The sequence below is a fragment of the Theropithecus gelada genome, chromosome 6, assembly GCF_003255815.1.
Source record: "Theropithecus gelada isolate Dixy chromosome 6, Tgel_1.0, whole genome shotgun sequence".
NCBI classification, from domain to species: domain Eukaryota; kingdom Metazoa; phylum Chordata; class Mammalia; order Primates; family Cercopithecidae; genus Theropithecus; species Theropithecus gelada.
Genome location: NC_037673.1, coordinates 69754077 through 69771942, shown reverse-complemented (window position 1 = coordinate 69771942; position 17866 = coordinate 69754077). Strand labels below are relative to the sequence as shown.

Below are 17866 nucleotides of genomic sequence, written 5' to 3'. Positions count from 1 at the left end.
ATTTTATTCTAATCAAAGGAAAGTGCTAAAATTTTGTAAAATGAAACAACTAACATTGGTAATAAGCCTGTGCTACTTTTCTACAATGGACAGCACTGAGCAGGGCCTGTGTACAATCCTGTATTTCAACTTCAGCTGCACCATTGAATCAAGAGGAATGGAAAGAATGGATGCTAAGAATAGGATGGCTTCGGAGAAGTCCATCAAGATAATTAAAGAATAAAACATAGGGTTTTGAGACAATGCTAGGGAATTTAGAATACTCAGCCTTGGTTAAAAAAAATTATAGAGGGTTAGGTTAGTATAACCATTTTGAGTAGAAGCAATATGTTGTGTTAAATTGTGACCACCTTAACCCATCTCCATCTGAACGTGACCTTTTTTCTATACCATGGACAATTCTGATCAGATTAAATCAGAGGAGTGCTTCAGTGAGAGTGTACATGATTAAATCTGGAAAATGAGTTTCTCAGGCAGACTGCAAAGTTGTTGTCTGAGTAGGTCTCTGGAAAAAGAGGCATATCTTTCCAAGGGAGATGTGGGAAGAGAATTTAGTGGGAAGAGCAGAGGCTGTGATGTGAGGCTCATGGCTTGGTTTCTAGTCCCAGCTCTGCCACTAACAAACTCTGTGGCTTCGGCTAAGTGACTTAACTTCTCTGGGCTGTGGGTTCTCATCCAGAAAATGAGGTCAGGCTAGGTGATCAAGAGGACCTCACTGCAGCATATTGACTCTAGGAGGAAGGCAGAATGGCCGTAGGAGAGCAATGAAATTTTTTTCATCTTATTCGTAGGGACTCTACTACTTGGAAGGGAAGTTCGTCAGACAAATTAGAGTATCTGTGTAGGGATAGGCATGTGTGAGTGTGTGGTTATGCTGGAGGGAGACAAAAGGGACTCCGTGAACCAGAAGTATGTTCATAAAGCTATAGGTGTAATTGGAAATCTAAATGCCATGCAAAGGAATTCTAAAGGTGAATGCTTTGTAAATTGAATAATTACTGCCACATGCATCTGTCTTGCAAGCACACAGTTTCATTAGTTGAGGACCTGCTGCAATTCTGAATACCACGTTGTGCGCCATAAATATGTATATGAAATGACTTTCAGGATAATCTAACATAACCTAGCACTGAATGCCAACAACAGAGATAATGGAGTTTCAGCAAAATGAGCCTGAAATGCTGCAGAATCCTGAGGTACTTTTTGAATCATCAAAAGATCAATCAATCTTGCCTAGTATTCTTTTATTTTTAAATTTAAAAGTGCTTTACTGAATTCTAACTGTGAACAATTAGGAATTCCTCAATAAATTTTTATTTATCAGTTGGATAGTAGATGAGATAAATTTCTATGAACTAGAAAACTGAACTTATTAGAACCACCCAGGTCTCTCAAGCTTGGTGCCGAAGGCCTACCCTCTTTTGTTATTGTGGGACTCAAGGAGAGAGCAAGTGGGAAAGCGCTCTGGAAACCACTGGGCTGATGGCCACACAAACAACTCATTTGCAAACATTGCCCTGTGAGAACTTCATAAATCAAAGCGGGTCTTCAAAACTAGCCAACCACACCAAGGTCACTGTGAGTCTGCAAGAGACGGTCCCGATGAGGGGGAGGGAAAGACGAAAGCCGCTGGTGCGAACATATCCTCTAACTCATCCATTGACAATTACTGGGCTCTCAACCCTGGACTTCAAAACATTTGGAAAATGTTCATAAACATGTTCGGAATCCCATGGTGTAAGTAAAACATTTTTATAAGATTATAAAATAAAGAAAACTGGCGTGGGTTTTGTTTGAACAAGTGTACTGGTGATTTCTTTTCCTAAGGTGAGGGACTGTTACACAAGTCTTGGTAATTGCTGTGAGGGAATTTGCCTCTTAATTTTTGAAAACACAATAAAATGCATGCAAATCTCTAAATCTTGTAGATGACAGCCCCTAAACCTCAGAAATGTGTGGGGAGAATTTGAACGAAAGACGACTCTACTCAGGCTATAGTCTGAGGAATAGAATTTAACAGGAGACAATGGAATTCTTACTTTGATCCTCACTTATGTGGAAACATGAGGATTTTGGAGAGTTTCTTCATATGAAGAACACTCCCAGACTTCTCTGGGAGGTAAGTAGGCCTAACCACTAACAAACTAGCTGTTTCCAGAACAATGAAGCATACAATGTCATTGGCTAATTTATATTAATTGCCACTGCTAACAGTTAAGAGCCTAAAGGGAAAGAAAGGGTGGGTAACAGCCACCTTTTTGTGGCCAGATACAATGGAAGTTATACATAATTTCCCCCTCCCCTGTTTTTGAGGAATTTCCTAAAGCCACTGGAAACCCCATCTCTGATGGAATTTGAGGATGGGTTGGAGAAGACAGAAGGGAATTCTTACTTGAGGGAGTTGTGGCTGGCAGACCCTCATTTTCCTTCTCTGGCCTTTGCTTACCAGTTTCAAAGGCATGCTTTTTAGATAGGGTATCAGCTGGGGTAAATAGTTTTGAAAATGAGAAGTTGAAGCCCCTCTCAGGGGAGTTGAGAGGATTGGTGTTTTTTCTTCCAGGAAAAGAGAACAATAAAAGGAGATATATTTATGCAGTAAGCAGTGACTCTTTGAGAAGAGGCAGGCATGGAGCTGGTCTCCATGTTCCCAGTTGATGACCAAGCAAGGGGAGGAGCAACAAGATCAAAGTTGCTTTAGGGCAAAATTGCTAACATTCCTGAAATAGCCCCAGATTCCTCACATCCCAATAAGCAAGAATCAAGTTCACTCATTTGTGAAGAGGACCCACTGCAGCCCTCAGTTCTTTTGTTACCTTGACTTTCAGCTCATTGTCCTGGCTGACCTCCTCTTAAACCAAAGAGTAATGACTGCTGATTTGACCATTGTTCTTTGTGCATAAAGATGTCAGAGGTCAAGATCTGTACCTACACAGAATCCAGCCCTCAAGAAAAAACTAGAAGGCTCCATTCATGCGGTTAAATATTTAGACACGTAAAGACAGGTTACATGTAAAAGCATTCTGAAGGAAAACATTAAAGGAAATGACACTCATAATTGCTCCATTAAGATTTTGAGGAGTTCCAGAGGTAGCAACACACACACATACCCACAATCTAAAAACCTAGAACCTTCTCAGGTCCTGGTGGCTGGATATACACATAGCAATAATATTAGGTTGGTGCAAAAGTAATTGCGGTCTTTGCCATTAAAAGTAATGGCAAACTGCGATTACTATTGCACCAGCTTAATATGTACCAGTTTGGGTCTGCAGTCCCTTTTCTATTCCATAGAAAATCATAACATCCTTTTAAGAGTCCATGATAGGTTCAGTCGGGTCCCGGCAGCGTCTGCAGCGCTCTTGTCTACTGCGGCTCTCGGTGCCCACTCCTTTTCGTTTCCGGAAACATGGCCTCCGGTGTGGCTGTCTCTGATGGTGTCATCAAGGTGTTCAACGACATGAAGGTGAGTAAGTCTTCAACACCAGAGGAGGTAAAGAAGCGCAAGAAGGCGGTGCTCTTTTGCCTGAGTGAGGACAAGAAGAACATCATCCTGGAGGAGGGCAAGGAGATCTTGGTGGGCGATGTGGGCCAGACTGTCGACGACCCCTATGCCACCTTTGTCAAGATGCTGCCAGACAAGGACTGCCGCTACGCCCTCTATGACGCAACCTATGAGACCAAGGAGAGCAAGAAGGAGGACCTGGTGTTTATCTTCTGGGCCCCTGAGTGTGAGCCCCTTAAGAGCAAAATGATCTATGCCAGTTCCAAGGATGCCTTCAAGAAGAAGCTGACAGGGATCAAGCATGAATTGCAAGCAAACTGCTACGAGGAAGTCAAGGACCGCTGCACCCTGGCAGAGAAGTTGGGGGACAGTGCTGTCATCTCCCTGGAGGGCAAGCCTTTGTGAGCCCCTTCTGGCCCCCTGCCTGGAGCATCTGGCAGCCCCACACCTGCCCTCGGGGGTTGCAGGCTGCCCCCTTCCTGCCAGACCGGAGGGGCTGGGGGGATCCCAGCAGGGGGAGGGCAATCCCTTCTCCCCAGATGCCAAACAGACCCCCCACCCCCTGGATTTTCCTTCTCCCTCCATGCCTGACGGTTCTGGCTTTCCCAAACTGCTTTTGATCTTCTGATTCCTCTTGGGTTGAAGCAGACCAAGTTCCCCCCAGGTACCCCAGTTGTGGGGGAGCCTGTATTTTTTTTTAACAACATCCCCATTCCCCACCTGGTCCTCCCCCTTCCCATGCTGCCAACTTCTAACCGCAATAGTGACTCTGTGCTTGTCTGTTTAAAAAAAAAAAAAAAAAAAAAAAAAAAAAAAAAGAGTCCATGATAATGTTGATAAAAGAGTTCTGTTTATGTGTTCTAAGTTTCAAGTAAAGGAGAGAAAGAATCAAGACATTCAGTCACTTGAAATATTAAAAAGGAAATTATTTATAGAGAAATTTTAGCTTTTAAAAATGGCAAACAAAGTATTAGGAAGATATCCTAATTATAGTGGAAAATAATTGTTATATGTCTTTGTATAGATACATATTTTCACTTCCCTTTGGTGAATACCTAGAAATAGGATTTCTGAGTTATATGTACATGTATATTTAACATTATAATGAACTGTCAAATTGTTTTCCAAAGTAGCACTATCATTTTGCATTCCTAACAGTGATATATGACAATTCTGGTTGCCCTACATCCTCCACAACATTTGGTCTTGTTAGTCTTTAGTGTCAGCCATTCTAGTGGATGTGTAGTAGTAGCTTACCACAGTTTCGATTTGCATTATTTTAATGACTAATGATATTGAGCATCTTTGCATGCACTATTTTGCTGTTCCTAGGTCTTATTTGGGATTAATGTCCAACTTACTATTTGTTTTATTGCCCATTTATTTTATTGTATTGTTTATTGTCTTAATATTTAGTTCTAAGAGGTTTTTTTTTTTTTTGGTCAGATATATGGTTTGCAAATATTTTCTGACAGTCTGTAGCTTGCCTTTTCATTTTCTCTAGTGTCTTAAAGTTTTTATTTTGATAAAGTACAATTATTGATTAGTTCTTTTATGGTTCCTTTTCTTTATATCTCAAGAATTATTCCCCTAACTCAAGGCCACAAAGACATTCTCCTATGTTTTCTTATAATCCATTTCAAGTTAATTTTTTTGTATATGATAAGGTAAGAATGGAGAGTTTTTATTTTTCTCTTGTGTAAGTCTATTTAATTTTTTCAGCAACATTTGTTGCAAGGGCGATGCTTTGTTCATTGAGTTACTTTGGTACCTTTGTCAAATTCAATCCAAATCTCATCAGGCTCTTTTTCTATTTTATAGATTGGCTAGCTTATTTAAAAATTTATATGGAAATGCAAGGGACCTAGAATAGTCTAAACAATTGTTGGGGAAAAAACCAACAATTTTTGAGGTTTTATTTTACCTGATTTTTAGACTTACTTACCTATAGTAAACTAAATAGTGAGGTATTGGTATAAATCTAAACATATAACAAATAGAACAGAAGGGAATCCAGAATAGAGACACACACATTCAAGATTGTTTGGTTTCTGTTTATTTTTAAAGTATTTAAAGCAATTTTTATTTCTTATTTTCTGCAGATACAAGTGAAATCACAATGACATCAATAATCCTGAATTTCTTCTTCATACTCACTCATGAAAAGTCTCCAATTTTCCCACCTTGCTCAACTATCTTAAGTGCCTTCCTTTAAGATATTTCCTACTGCTTCTAAAGACAGTCTCCCATTGGCTTGGGAGAAGCATGTGAGTCACACTCCTTCCCTCAGTCCAAGCCGTGGACTCCCTCTCTTTCCCGCTACACCTTAGGCCTGCTGTCCTACCACTGACTGCAAGGTGCTATGGGAGAATGCCTGTGTTCATGTGCAGTGCTGCCTTCCTGTCTTCAATGTTGCTGGCAACTTTGGAGATATCAGGGGGAGCTAAGTTCCACATAGCAATGGGGAAACTGTCTTTTGTCTCAACACAAAGTCTCCAGGCCTAAAAGTAGCACTGTTTTTGTCCAGAGTCTCACAAAGTTTCTAAAAAATTCAACTTCTCTAATTGCTATTCTAATCTAACTTTTTAGTGAACTCAAGACTAGCTTAAGAGGTGGAATAGGAAACAGATAACAGTCTCTCCTTCATACAAAATGTCTCTTTATACTTTTTCACGGATGCAGGCATTAGGCATTAAGAAGTCCAAATAAATGTAAAACCACCCCCAACTTTCATCCTCCTCTTTTAGCCCCTAAAACAAAGCATTCCTTCCATGCTTACCAACTCAAGGCAAACAAATGCTAGAAATGATAGTTGTTATCATTATTAACATTGTTGAGTACTTCTTAATAATAGTTATCTCAGCCTACCAGTTACGAATATTGACTGGCAATTTGGGGGCTTAAATGGAACTCTCAGCTTATCCTTAACAGTCATGAAAACTGAGACAGAATGATTCTTCCTGTGGTCACACAACAAGGATGTGGTTGCTGGATTCAGATACTGTGCCCCTGAGGTCATCTCTATACAAGGTCAAATAATTTGTTGATTCTGTGTGCTCCCATTTAGTCAAAGGAGAAATCACTCCAGGAAAGCAATCTACAATCTGTCCTGGTATTTAAATAAAGCAAATAATTGGTTCAATCAAAGTGGTCACATCGGGGGTCCTTAATAGGTTCTATGTTGGAAGAGAAGTGTCCCAAGGTCTCTAGAGAGTATTTCATACTAGTAATTTTGTGGCTTTCAGTTAAGATTTTAGAAACAGACTCTGTCATGAAACACCGGAGAAACTTCTGAAAAGGTATTTCTGGAAAGTCACTCGGTAGGTTAATGAAAATACATCTATTTAGTTTTGTCAGAAGGATCCTGGTGTGTGCAGTAGGGGATATGCAATCCATCAAATCAAAACATAATCAAAGGTACAATGTGAAGAAATATAATTATAACTTATACTTACTCTTGGAGCCCAGACCTTACCCTTCCAATCTCCCACTTCAAATTCGAATGAAAATGAAAGCAAATCTGCCATATTTCAGACAAAGCAGTGTTGGATTTATGAGTGAAAAAGTTGATGGGTGGGTGGGTCTATGGGGAGGACGTAATTGTAGGACTGAAGGACTCCACTGAGTAAACTACTCCCCGCCTTATAGAATCCAGACCCGGGCTCTGTTAGCATAAAGGCCTGACTGATTTCCAGAAACACAATCATCCATCAGGGGAGAAAAGGTTGTTCCACTCATGAGGGCTGCACTCCTTATTGATGACAATTCAATAGCATTCCCACATATGTGGAGATAAATGACACTTTTACCCTCTCTCCTCTAATAAACACCATAAAGTATAAAATTTGTACTCCTAAAAGAACAAAGCTCTAGGGACTGAATCTCAGGAGTGTACGTTCGGCCTGGATTATTATGTCTCTATTCTGGGAAAGATGCTGGGGCTGTGAGGGGTATGATTTTTCACAGCCCAGGAGCCAGGCACAAAACAATGAAGCTCTCAGAAACAAGCTGCAGGGACAAGGGAGAGGAGTTGTGGGCAATGAGAGAGAACTCGCCCCCACCATCACACACTAGGGTGATGGAGGACGACTCACTGGGCTCCACATGGAGCTGTCATCAAAGCTGCCACCATCAGCAGCTTTGGACCTACTGGACCAATCCCAGTAGGTTCCAGCCTTCCACCTGAGGAAGGGCAAAATGATTCTGACATCCAAAGACCCATACCCCATGCCATGGAAAGGTAAAGGGGCCATCCGAATGTCCACCCAGGACCTGGGGTAGAGAACACGTCTCAGGTGGAGGATTGTGTCCTGTGAACCATGAGAACTAGGAATCATGAAATCAAGGACTGAAAAAGCCAGAGAAGGGCCCTGAACACACTAGCTGCAATTCTAATTCCTTGGCTAGGGCGTTCAATCACACGGTCAGACCTTTGGCCAAGCAGTCCATCAGTGTAGTCAGGCCGGTGGCCAGACGGGAGAAGCCAAGTCAGCCTCTGGCTAGTTCTGTTACCTCTACAAGTAGAGAAGGCAAAGCTAAAGGTCCCTACAGGCCCTAGACTCCTTCTTGCTCGTCTCTTTCTAAGACTGATTTTTTCAGCTTGTGCTATGCCCTTTGACTTTCTTTCCCATCGGTAATTTTTATTTGACTGGCCTAGCAGAGATTTCTACAATGACTTTTCCAGAAAAGATCAAGATGACATTACGGAGTCTGTGATCACTAGGAAAATTTTAAAAGAAAGTTTCCTAAGTCAATCTCTACTCCCTATTCAGCCTCCTGCCCCACACCACATACACACACACACACACACACACACACACACACCCCTCGCAAAAACCCATACAGTGTTTACCAATTAATAAGAACAGAGAAAACCTTCCTTTTTAAATTTTTTATTTAAACATTTTATCATATATCTGATATATCTGATATATATATAAGGCAGGGTCTCACTATGTTTCCTGGCTGGTCTCAAACTCCTGGCCTCAAGCAATCCTCCTGCCTCAGTCTCCCAAACTGCTGGGATTACAGATGTGAGCCTCTGCACCTGGCTGGGAAAATCTTTTTGAAGCCAATCCTATTTGTCACCTATATTGCTCACGCCCAAGCTCTTCTCCTTTGCCAAGTGTTGCTTCCGTGAATTTTAAACATGGCACCAGGATACCATCTCAGAGTTTTGAGGAGCCAGATTGCTTGAATCAGAGCTATGAACAAAAGAAAGAAGGATCAAATGAGATGCAGAGGAAGTCCCTGACCCATGCAGTCAGAGTAGGCTAGGCTGCAATTTTCTCTTCAAAAATGTATAACACTAATCGCCTTCACCCAAAGTAATTTTCTAAGCAGCAAATTAAGAAGCTTAAGAAGAAATAACCCACAGTCACCGTGGATTAGAAAATGAGCAACTTTGTAGTGCGGGATCCTGATGGATGTGATACGGAGCTAAATGCGAGAGCCAGAGTCTGAGCTGCTGCTTTCTCAATGATGAGCTGCCCCTCCTCCTCCTGAAAGGAAAAGGAGCAATCTGGGGGTTTTATGTCAGCCTCACTAAGGAGGAGATTTCTCTAGGTCAGAGGATTTTCCAGGCAGCCCAGTCAATGCCACTTGAAAAGCTCCAGGGGCTGATCCTAAAGACATTGTCATTCAGCAGATTTAGGTCAACTCCATTTAAATGAAAAGTTTGGGATTTTGCCCATTGATCCTAAAGGAGTTGATCAAGTTCTCAGAAAATCATTCTTCCTAACTCTGATGCATGTAGCGGAGATAGAGACAGAGAAGTCCTCAAGGACAATCTCACCGGGCAAATTCCTTTGTGCCTTTGAGGCCTTCCTTTCCTGAGGCTGCCCTGGTCTCTAGTTTCCTTAAATGTAGTCACAAGAATAACAAAGGCTACACATTTACGGAAGACTCATTTTGTGATAGGCTCTGTTTGGGCCTCACACTTACTTTTGAAACCATTACAGCTACTCCATGTAGTAAGTACTATGGTTATACCATTTTACAGATGGGAGAACTAAGGTATAGAGAGGTTAAGTAACTCACCTTCCCAAGGGTTCATAGCTACTAAGACAGACAGAAGAGATTTCATTGGAGCCTGAGTTCTTGACCACAATGTATGCTTTTATACTTTAATCTTTGACCTTCTGGCCTTTTTTGCCACTCCTATGAAACCAAGTTGCTCTCTATGGGAACACACACCCATGATGCTAGGACTTCCACCCAGGGTCAGCTGAAAAACATTTAAAGCCAGATAACACTTTTTCCCTTAAACTTGCTTTCTATCTTTAACATTTTTACTTTATTATATTATTTTAAAAATTATATATATATATTTGAGGCAGAGGCTCACTCTGTCACCCAGGCCGGAGTACAGGTGTGCAGTCAAGGCTCGCTACAGCCTCAAATTCCTAGGCTCAAGTGCTCTTCCCACCTCAGCCTCCTGAGTGGCCAGGACTATAGGCACACACTGCCATGCCCAGCTAATATATTTTATTTTTTAATTTTTTGTAGAGACAGGTTTTGCCATGTTGCCCATGCTGGTCTTGAACTCCTGGTCTCAAGTGATCATCCCACCTCGGCTGTCCAAAGTGCTGGGATTACAGGTGTGAACCACTGTGTCCAGTCCTATTTTGTTATTTTTAAAATGACACTATACAAATAATAAAAGCCAGCACCTGTTGTGTGCATGCTATGTGCCATGCACTGTTCTAAGCATTTTGTATGAATTATAACAACCTAATGAAATAGATGCTATTATTAATCCCATTTTGCCCAGGAGGAAACAGAGAGATTACAGTTTGTAAAACAGGAAGCCAGGTTTGAGAGTCAGGCCTTTGGGCTCCAGTACCCATGCCCTAAATATTGATCTCTAACGTCTCTCAACCATTTTACCACCAAACTCTTCACCCTGTCTCCTATGCTGAAAACCCTGGCGCTAGGCTCTGAGTCTTCTTTCTTTCTCTCTCACCAGTCACCAAATCTTTTTCTTACCTCTTCTTAATATCCTCTTGCATATGTCCCATCTCTTTCATCACACTCTCTCTGTCACCACCAGATAACAAATCCTTACCAACCCTTACTAGGTCTGCCCACTCTGCCCGCTAACCGGTCATCCAACCTACAATCTCTCCCTCCCCAATTCATCCTAAATGCCGCAATCAGCTCAGAGTCCCTGAGACACTGCTTTGTATACATCGTACCATTCCCCCAAAAAGGCTAAATGTTTTGTTTACCAAATAAGTTCAGATTATTTAGGCCTCCACCATCTACAAAAAGGGTCGGCAAACTATGGTCCATGGGCCAAGCCCAGCCCACTGCCCGTTTGTGTTGACCCCACAAGATAAGAATGTTTCTTTTACATTTTTAATGGTTGGACTAAATCAAAAGAAGAGTAATACTTTGTGACAATATGAAAAGGATATACAATTCAAAGGTTAGTGTCCTTAAATAGGTTTATTGGCATATACCCACTCTCATTTTTTTTTTGCATATTGTTTGTGACTGCTTTTGAGCTACAATGGCAGAGCTGAATGGTTGCAACAGAGACCATATGGCCTGCAAAGCCTAAAATTACAATCTGGCCCTTTACAGAAAAAGTTTGCTGATCTCTGATATAAACTGTGTATTTCTACCTAGTCTTATCTACCTAAACAAACTGGTGTTCTTACCCTTGCTTGAAGATATGTCAGGTGTTTTTATGCCTTAAAACTTGTGCTCCTCTCATTCTTTAACTTAGATCAGGGATTGGCCAACCTCTTCTGTAAAGGGCCAGATAGCAAATTCAATGGAAAGTCTCATGCTCTGCTAATTGGAGTATAAAGTGGTACAAATACTTTGAATACTCCTTAGCAATATTCACTACATCCGAACATAAATATACCTTACATAACAGGATTACATCTCTAGGTATATACCCAACAGAAATTCTTATTTATAAGAACGAAAAGATAGGTATACAAATGTTCATTGTAGTATTATTCATAACCAAAAATTAGAAAAGACCTAAAAGGCCATAAACAGTGCTGTGGTACATTTATTTAAAGAATATCATAAATGATACTACAATAAAAAAGAGCAAACTACTATTATACACAACATGTATGAATCTCACAGAATGTTAAAAGAAGCCAGGCACATAAAAGCACATACTGTATAATTTTATTTATTATAAAGTTCAAAATCTATGTTAGCAGTTAGTCTGTGGTATCACATCTTAGATTCCCCAGGAAGCAGAGATCTGTGTACAGTAAGTCGATTGGGGTGTGACCTGAGGGTCAACCCATGAGAGTGAATGAAGGACGCTGTGAAGGTCAGAAGGAAAAGGTGAACTGTGATGAAGTCACAATGAGGGCCTCAGCTAACCTAAAGGGGAGTTTTCTAATGATGATGGCAGCCGGGCATGATGGCTCACATCTATAATCCCAGTGCTTTGGGAGGCCAAAGTGGGAGGATCGCTTGAGCCCAGGAGGTTGAGGCTGCAGTGATCATACCACTGAACTCCAGCCTGGGCAACAGAGTGAAGTGAGACCTTGTCTTTAAACACACACACACACACACACAGCCTTTCCATCTCAGTCATTTACAGATCAACCAGTCATCTGATGTGAGACATCTTGAGGAATGGAGCAGGACCCTAGGTAAGGCTGTCTTTATCCAGGGAAGTCTTAGAGTGCTACTAGGCTAAGAGCTGCTAGTAGCCAACACTTCCAGTAGGGGAATAAATGCTTGAGTCCTGGAGGGGATCTGGGGGGCACACCACAGCATCCACTGTTTGTGGTTACTTCTCAGTAGGAGTAGCGACTGGAAGGGAACACCAGGATAAGCGCTTCTAGGGGTCTGGTGATAACCTGTTTATCCAAATGGTGGTTACAAAGGCATGTTCATTTTGTAAACATTTATGTTCATGATTTTTGCACTTTTTAATATTATATTCCATGTCATAAAAGAGCTTATTTAAGAATGAAAGGGGCTGAGTGCGGTGGCTCATGCCTGTAATCCCCGCAGTTTGGGAGGCCAAGGCGGGCAGATCATTTGAGGTCAGGAGTTCGAGACCAGCCTGACCAACATGGTGAAACCCCATCTCTACTAAAAGTACAAAAAAATTATCTGGGCATGGTGCTGCATGCCTGTAGTCCCAGCTACTCTGGAGACTGAGGCAAGAGGATCACTTGAACCCAGGAGGCAGAGGTCTCAGTGAGCCGAGATTGCGCCATTGCACTCCAGCCTGGGTGACAGAGTGAGACTCTATCCAAAAAAAAAAAAAAAAAGAATGAAAGGCAGGAGTGATCAAGGCTGCTGAGAAGTCAAGAAGAATGAGGACTGTAGAGTGTCCCTGGGATTTCGTAGCAGGCTGGTGACTGGTAACCCTAGGGATAGCTGTTTCAGCGTGGCAGTCAGGTTGCAAGCAGTTGTGGGGTAAGTGAGAAGGGAGGAAATGAGGACAGTGAGGGTGATGACTCTTAAGAGATGCTAGCCTGAAGATAGTAGCAGTTAGTCAGAAGGGGCCCGGTGGATAATTTTGTTTTGAATAGAAAATGCTTGAGCCTTTTAAAATCTTAAAGGAAGTGTCCAGTGGCGAACTGGTTGTAAATATTAGAAAGAGAAGGAATGGTTGTTGAGGGTTAGTGCAAATCACAGGCTATTAGCCTGATTTACCAGGAGGGCATTTCTAACCTTTGATGGCATCAGGTATTCAGGCCACTTATCTTCTCTTTATCACATGATACCTCATGTTGTTATGTCTCTATTTATACATGTGAGTTTTAACTTTCAATAAAATCCTCTTGAGAACCATGACTATTGGGCCCTGTATCCCCACTGATTACTTAGCACAATGCTTTGTGCACTGTAGGCACTCAATAAGTGTGCTGCTATGGTAGTAGATGATGACAATGGTGATAAAAATAATCATAAAAAGAGAGCATATCCATTTGTTCAGATCTTATATGGAGCTTAAAGCAAGATGATTATGAAAAGCCAGACAGACAGTCCCATTTTAATAAGCCCTGATACTTTTTTCCAATATCTGGTTTCATTTGTAGTTTATGCATCTGAAAATGGGATAGAAAGGTCAAGGCAGTGACCGGTGGGGCATCTGAAGTTATGCAACTGAGAAGATGCAATTCTCTGATGCCTTATCCAGGACTAGGACATAGTCCTTTCTTACCCTTCAAAGTGCTTCATTGATTCAGAAAAACTGGGTTCAAAGAACTTGTCCAAGGCAACAAGCTACAGACAGAAGTGAGCCGAGCATCCAGGCCTCTTTCTCCAGCAGCTCCAGAGCGTGTCCGCCTTCCGTGTCCATGTGTTCCAGATGGACTGCATATGCTAGGGTGTGAACATGCCAGGCTTGGGAAATTGAAGTGTGTGTTCGATCAATGAACAGGAGGACCTAAATGCAGTCTTCCATTGGACTTGTCTATCCAGACATATTTGTATTATGATGACAATTTGTAGTTATATGGAGCCTTTCAACCTCAACGCTTCAAAGTTTGTTTAGATAGTAAGTATATGAGTGCCTTCTGTGTAGCTTCCTGGGTCACTCTACGGCCTAAGTATCATGGAGGTGCCTAGCTGTTGGACATCCAGATACGTGGGTAGAAAACCAAAAATAGATGAAGAAAATCTGCAGTCAAAATCTTTATATCATTAAGGTCTGGATTTATAGTCACAGACATTTCAGATCATAACATTTCAAGCGGCGATATTCTACACAGTTTGATTACAGAATGCAGTTAATTTTCTCCTGGCCTTTTCTTTAAGTCAGCAATATTACAATGAAGTGAAAAATGAGAAGGGAGTGTTTAGTGTTTCCTGGATTAACTGAATCTAACAGCATCTCTCATTTTGTTAACCCTTTCTTTCCTACTTACATGGTACTTTTTGGCTTTTTCCTTTTTTTTTTTTTTTTTGAGACAGTTTCACTCTTGTTGCCCAGGCTGGAGTGCAGTGGCCTGATCTCGGCTCACCGCAACCTCTGCCTCCTGGGTTCAAGCGATTCTCCTGCCTCAGCTTCCCAAGTAGCTAAGATTATAGGCATGAGCCACCACACTCAGCTAATTTTGTATTTTTAGTAGAGATGGGGTTTCTCCATGTTGGTCAGGCTGGTCTCAAACTCCCAACCTCAGGTAATCTGCCCGCCTCGGCCTCCCAAAGTGCTGGGATTACAGGCGTGAGCCACCGCGCTCAGTCGACTTTTTCCTTTGGAAACCAAGTAAGGATGCTTTACAGGAGGGCACAGCAGCCTCAGACAACATGGTATTTTCTGCAGCAGCTGCTGTTAGCACCCTTCCAGGTCCCTTTCCCGCCATCCCGAGTTCACCTGCAGCAGAAGTGGATGGCTTCTGCAGCTGACAGCTTCCCACCTCAAACACCTAGACCCTCTGCTTTTCTCTACTTCTCTCTGCCTGAGGGCTTTCTGTGGCCTCAAAAGGAGCAGCTCAGCTCTCCCAGAGCAGTGCAGCAGTTTTATGGATTTAATATTCCCAGTGAAAATCCTCAACAATAAGGCTATGAAGTCCATGAATAAGTACCTGGGGTCCCCCACCCATGGTGGGATAATTCCAGGATGCATGCTAAACAGTTTCTTAGAGGGTCCTAGTGGGATTGAGGTTCAGTTTGCCTACACAAGTGACCCGTGGCTTTTCTCTTTTCCCATCTTACTTTTCTCACCCCTGTTTGGTGTTTCCTGGACTCACCTGCTGAGTAAAGCCCTTGTCTCATCTGCTCTTGTGTGGTTCCCATATAAAGACACTTCCCAAGTCAATGTTTCTAAATTGTCTGTCATGAATTCAATTTAGTGGGTCCAAACAACATTTCCCAGCAATAGAAAAAATACCATTATGCATCACAGTTAGTAAGAATAAGTACCGAATCACAAACCCTTTCATTCAGTTATATGTGCTGGCTTATGATAACAATTTATTTGCTGCTATGGGTCATGGTCAAAAGAGTTTGGAGATCATAGTTCTAAATGCTTTTGACATTCTAACTCGTTAAAACTCAGTATAATTTCAATATGGGAAATGAGACCAGAAAGAAGAAAACAACAGCGTCTGAATTGGAAGGGGTTTTCTCACAGGATAAAGGAATGAAAGGAGCTGTAGCATTGCAGCAAAGTTGCAGTGTGACTTGCAGCAGGTCGTGTGTCTTAGAGCCTCCTTTCCAGATTTCTAAAATGAGGGGCTCAACCGGATGATCTTTGGTGTTCTCACTAACATGGATACTCAGCATCTAGTCCCTTCCTGAAGTGTTGGCACACGCGCATACCCACCTGCGTTGATATCTTCAAGTCCTAGCCTCATGAGTGGTTCGGAGTGCAGGGAACCTCCCCAGCTGGGTACAGAGGGAGAGCACGCAAGAGGCCACCCATGGGAGCTCATTCTTGCTGCTGGCATGGGAGAGAACATCTGCTTGGCACCAACGGTATCCCACAGGGAAGTTGCACTGCCTGGCAGGGGTTGGGGGGAGGGCAAGGTTGGCAGGGAGAATCTGGCAGGGCTCAGGACTAGGGAGTGGCTCTCAGAGTGGAGCTGATGGTAGGGAGTGGAGGTTGAGGAGGGCAGCAGGTGTCATTGAGAGAGTGCTAGTGGTCAGTTCAGAGGTCTATGGGTTTGTTTTCCTCTGCCCTTGGCAAAAATGGAGCTGCTTTGGAAGGAACTGGGCAGCATGAAGAGCAGCGCCCCCTGCAAAGACACAGAAGCCGTGGTTACTTGGATGCCAAAGGAAGTTGTTGTTGTTGTTGTTGTTGTTGTTGTTTCTCCAAAAAATCACAGTGGTTCCTTAGGTTACAGTCTTGGTAAATGTTTTTCCACCATTCCCTTAATTCCCCACCCTGCACATGCCTCACCCAGTGGTACCCTGACTTTCCACACATTTTTCTTTGGATCTTGCAGTCTTTCTCTCTTCATTTCATGCCCTTCTTTCCTTATATACTCTGCTCACAGCTCAAGTCTTCTTTGATACTTTCTTTAATTTTTCCTCTCTATACCTTGATTCCAGATGTCAAGGAGGCTGTGTGGCCTAGTACGCCATTTTTATTAGCTCTTGAGTTAGGTAATCAATCCATCTTTTCTACCAGATGACTTTAAGGAAAACAGAATAGAGTCCCAAATCTTCCCTTAAGAGATGGAAGATAAGATATGGTTTCAAATGAGAAGAATACAGGCAAAATATCTTACAAAAATGGGTGCCAATAGAAAGCATTCAGATAATCCCCTGAGAAATAAAAAGGTAATAATAGAGTATTAATAGTAGCTAATACTTGAGTGATTACTATAGGCAAGGCACTCTTGAAAGTGTTTCAAGTGTATCAAAACACTTAATTTTAGAACTATGAAGCAGATTCTACATGTGTCTTTATTTTGTGGGAGAAGAGACTGGTACACAGAGAGGCTGGGCAACTTGTACGTGGTTGCACAGATGTCCAGAGGCAGTGCTGAGATGTGAACACAGGAAGACTGGATTCGGCATCTGTGCTACTAACCAGGACACTATGAAGTCTCTCATACCTATGGGACTGGGAAAATCAGAGAAAATTTCACGGAGGGTGGGGCATTAGAAGCTGACTATGGAGGAACCAGTAGGAGTCGGATGTTTGGAAATAGAGGGCAGGGCATCACAGGTAGAGAATGGGAGTGCATTCTGGATGCCAACACATCTGTGGCGGTCAGGAATAGATGGTCTATATCTTCAGTATGACTTAATGTTGCTGAGTGTAAGACTTAATCTCCATTTGATAAAGGATAAAAAAGAAGGAAAAAAATAAAAGCTATTATGTTTTTTATTTGATTTTCAATTTGACAACATAATCTATACATTATGCTTACATTTGATTTTCCTAGTTTTTCTTTTTTTCCTTCAAGATGCTCAGCTGCAAGATGCAAGAATTTGGGAAGCTTTGAGCAAAGGACAGGAAAGTACAATATATTCTGGGAATGCAGGATTTCTTCCTTTGGACCTGCTTCCCGTGGAAATCCCCTTGAAGATCCTCTCTCTTCCATCTGTCTGCTGAAACACAAAGAGAAATGCCACGAAATGAGAGCGAGGGAGAGGTTTTTAAAACATTGAAGATGCCTGAAAGCAGAGAGTCTTGTAGGGCTTAAGAGAGACTTTTATCTCCCAGATTTATTTCTCAAGGGAGTGTTAACTGCCCCCAGATTTAATATCACCCCTGAGTGACTGGGAGGCAGCAACTGGTAAAACTATTTTCACTGTCTCTAAAGCGTCCCTGAAGCACCAAGAGGCCAGTTCCTCAAAAGAAGACATGCAAATGGCATTAGAAACTGCAGAGCGGCCAGGAGGCAGCAGCTTATTTGCCTAAAAAAGAAAAAAAAAGTCATGCTAGAATCACAGGTGTATTTTACAAGC

At 42.1% G+C, this 17866-nt stretch overlaps 1 pseudogene across 2 annotated transcripts; it reads left to right on the top strand.

Annotated features, from left to right (window-relative positions):
• The first annotated feature begins 3327 nt into the window (after positions 1-3327).
• Positions 3328-17563, top strand: LOC112625989 (annotated as a pseudogene). 2 transcript variants are annotated; one of them, XR_003119811.1, is made up of 2 exons: positions 3328-4189; positions 17551-17563. The product of XR_003119811.1 is annotated as a cofilin-1 pseudogene, transcript variant X1 (transcript). The 2 variants fall into 2 exon arrangements; XR_003119812.1 differs by lacking the exon at positions 17551-17563 and adding an exon at positions 4208-4245 and having other exon boundaries at positions 3331-4085.
• Positions 17564-17866: the final 303 nt, after the last annotated feature.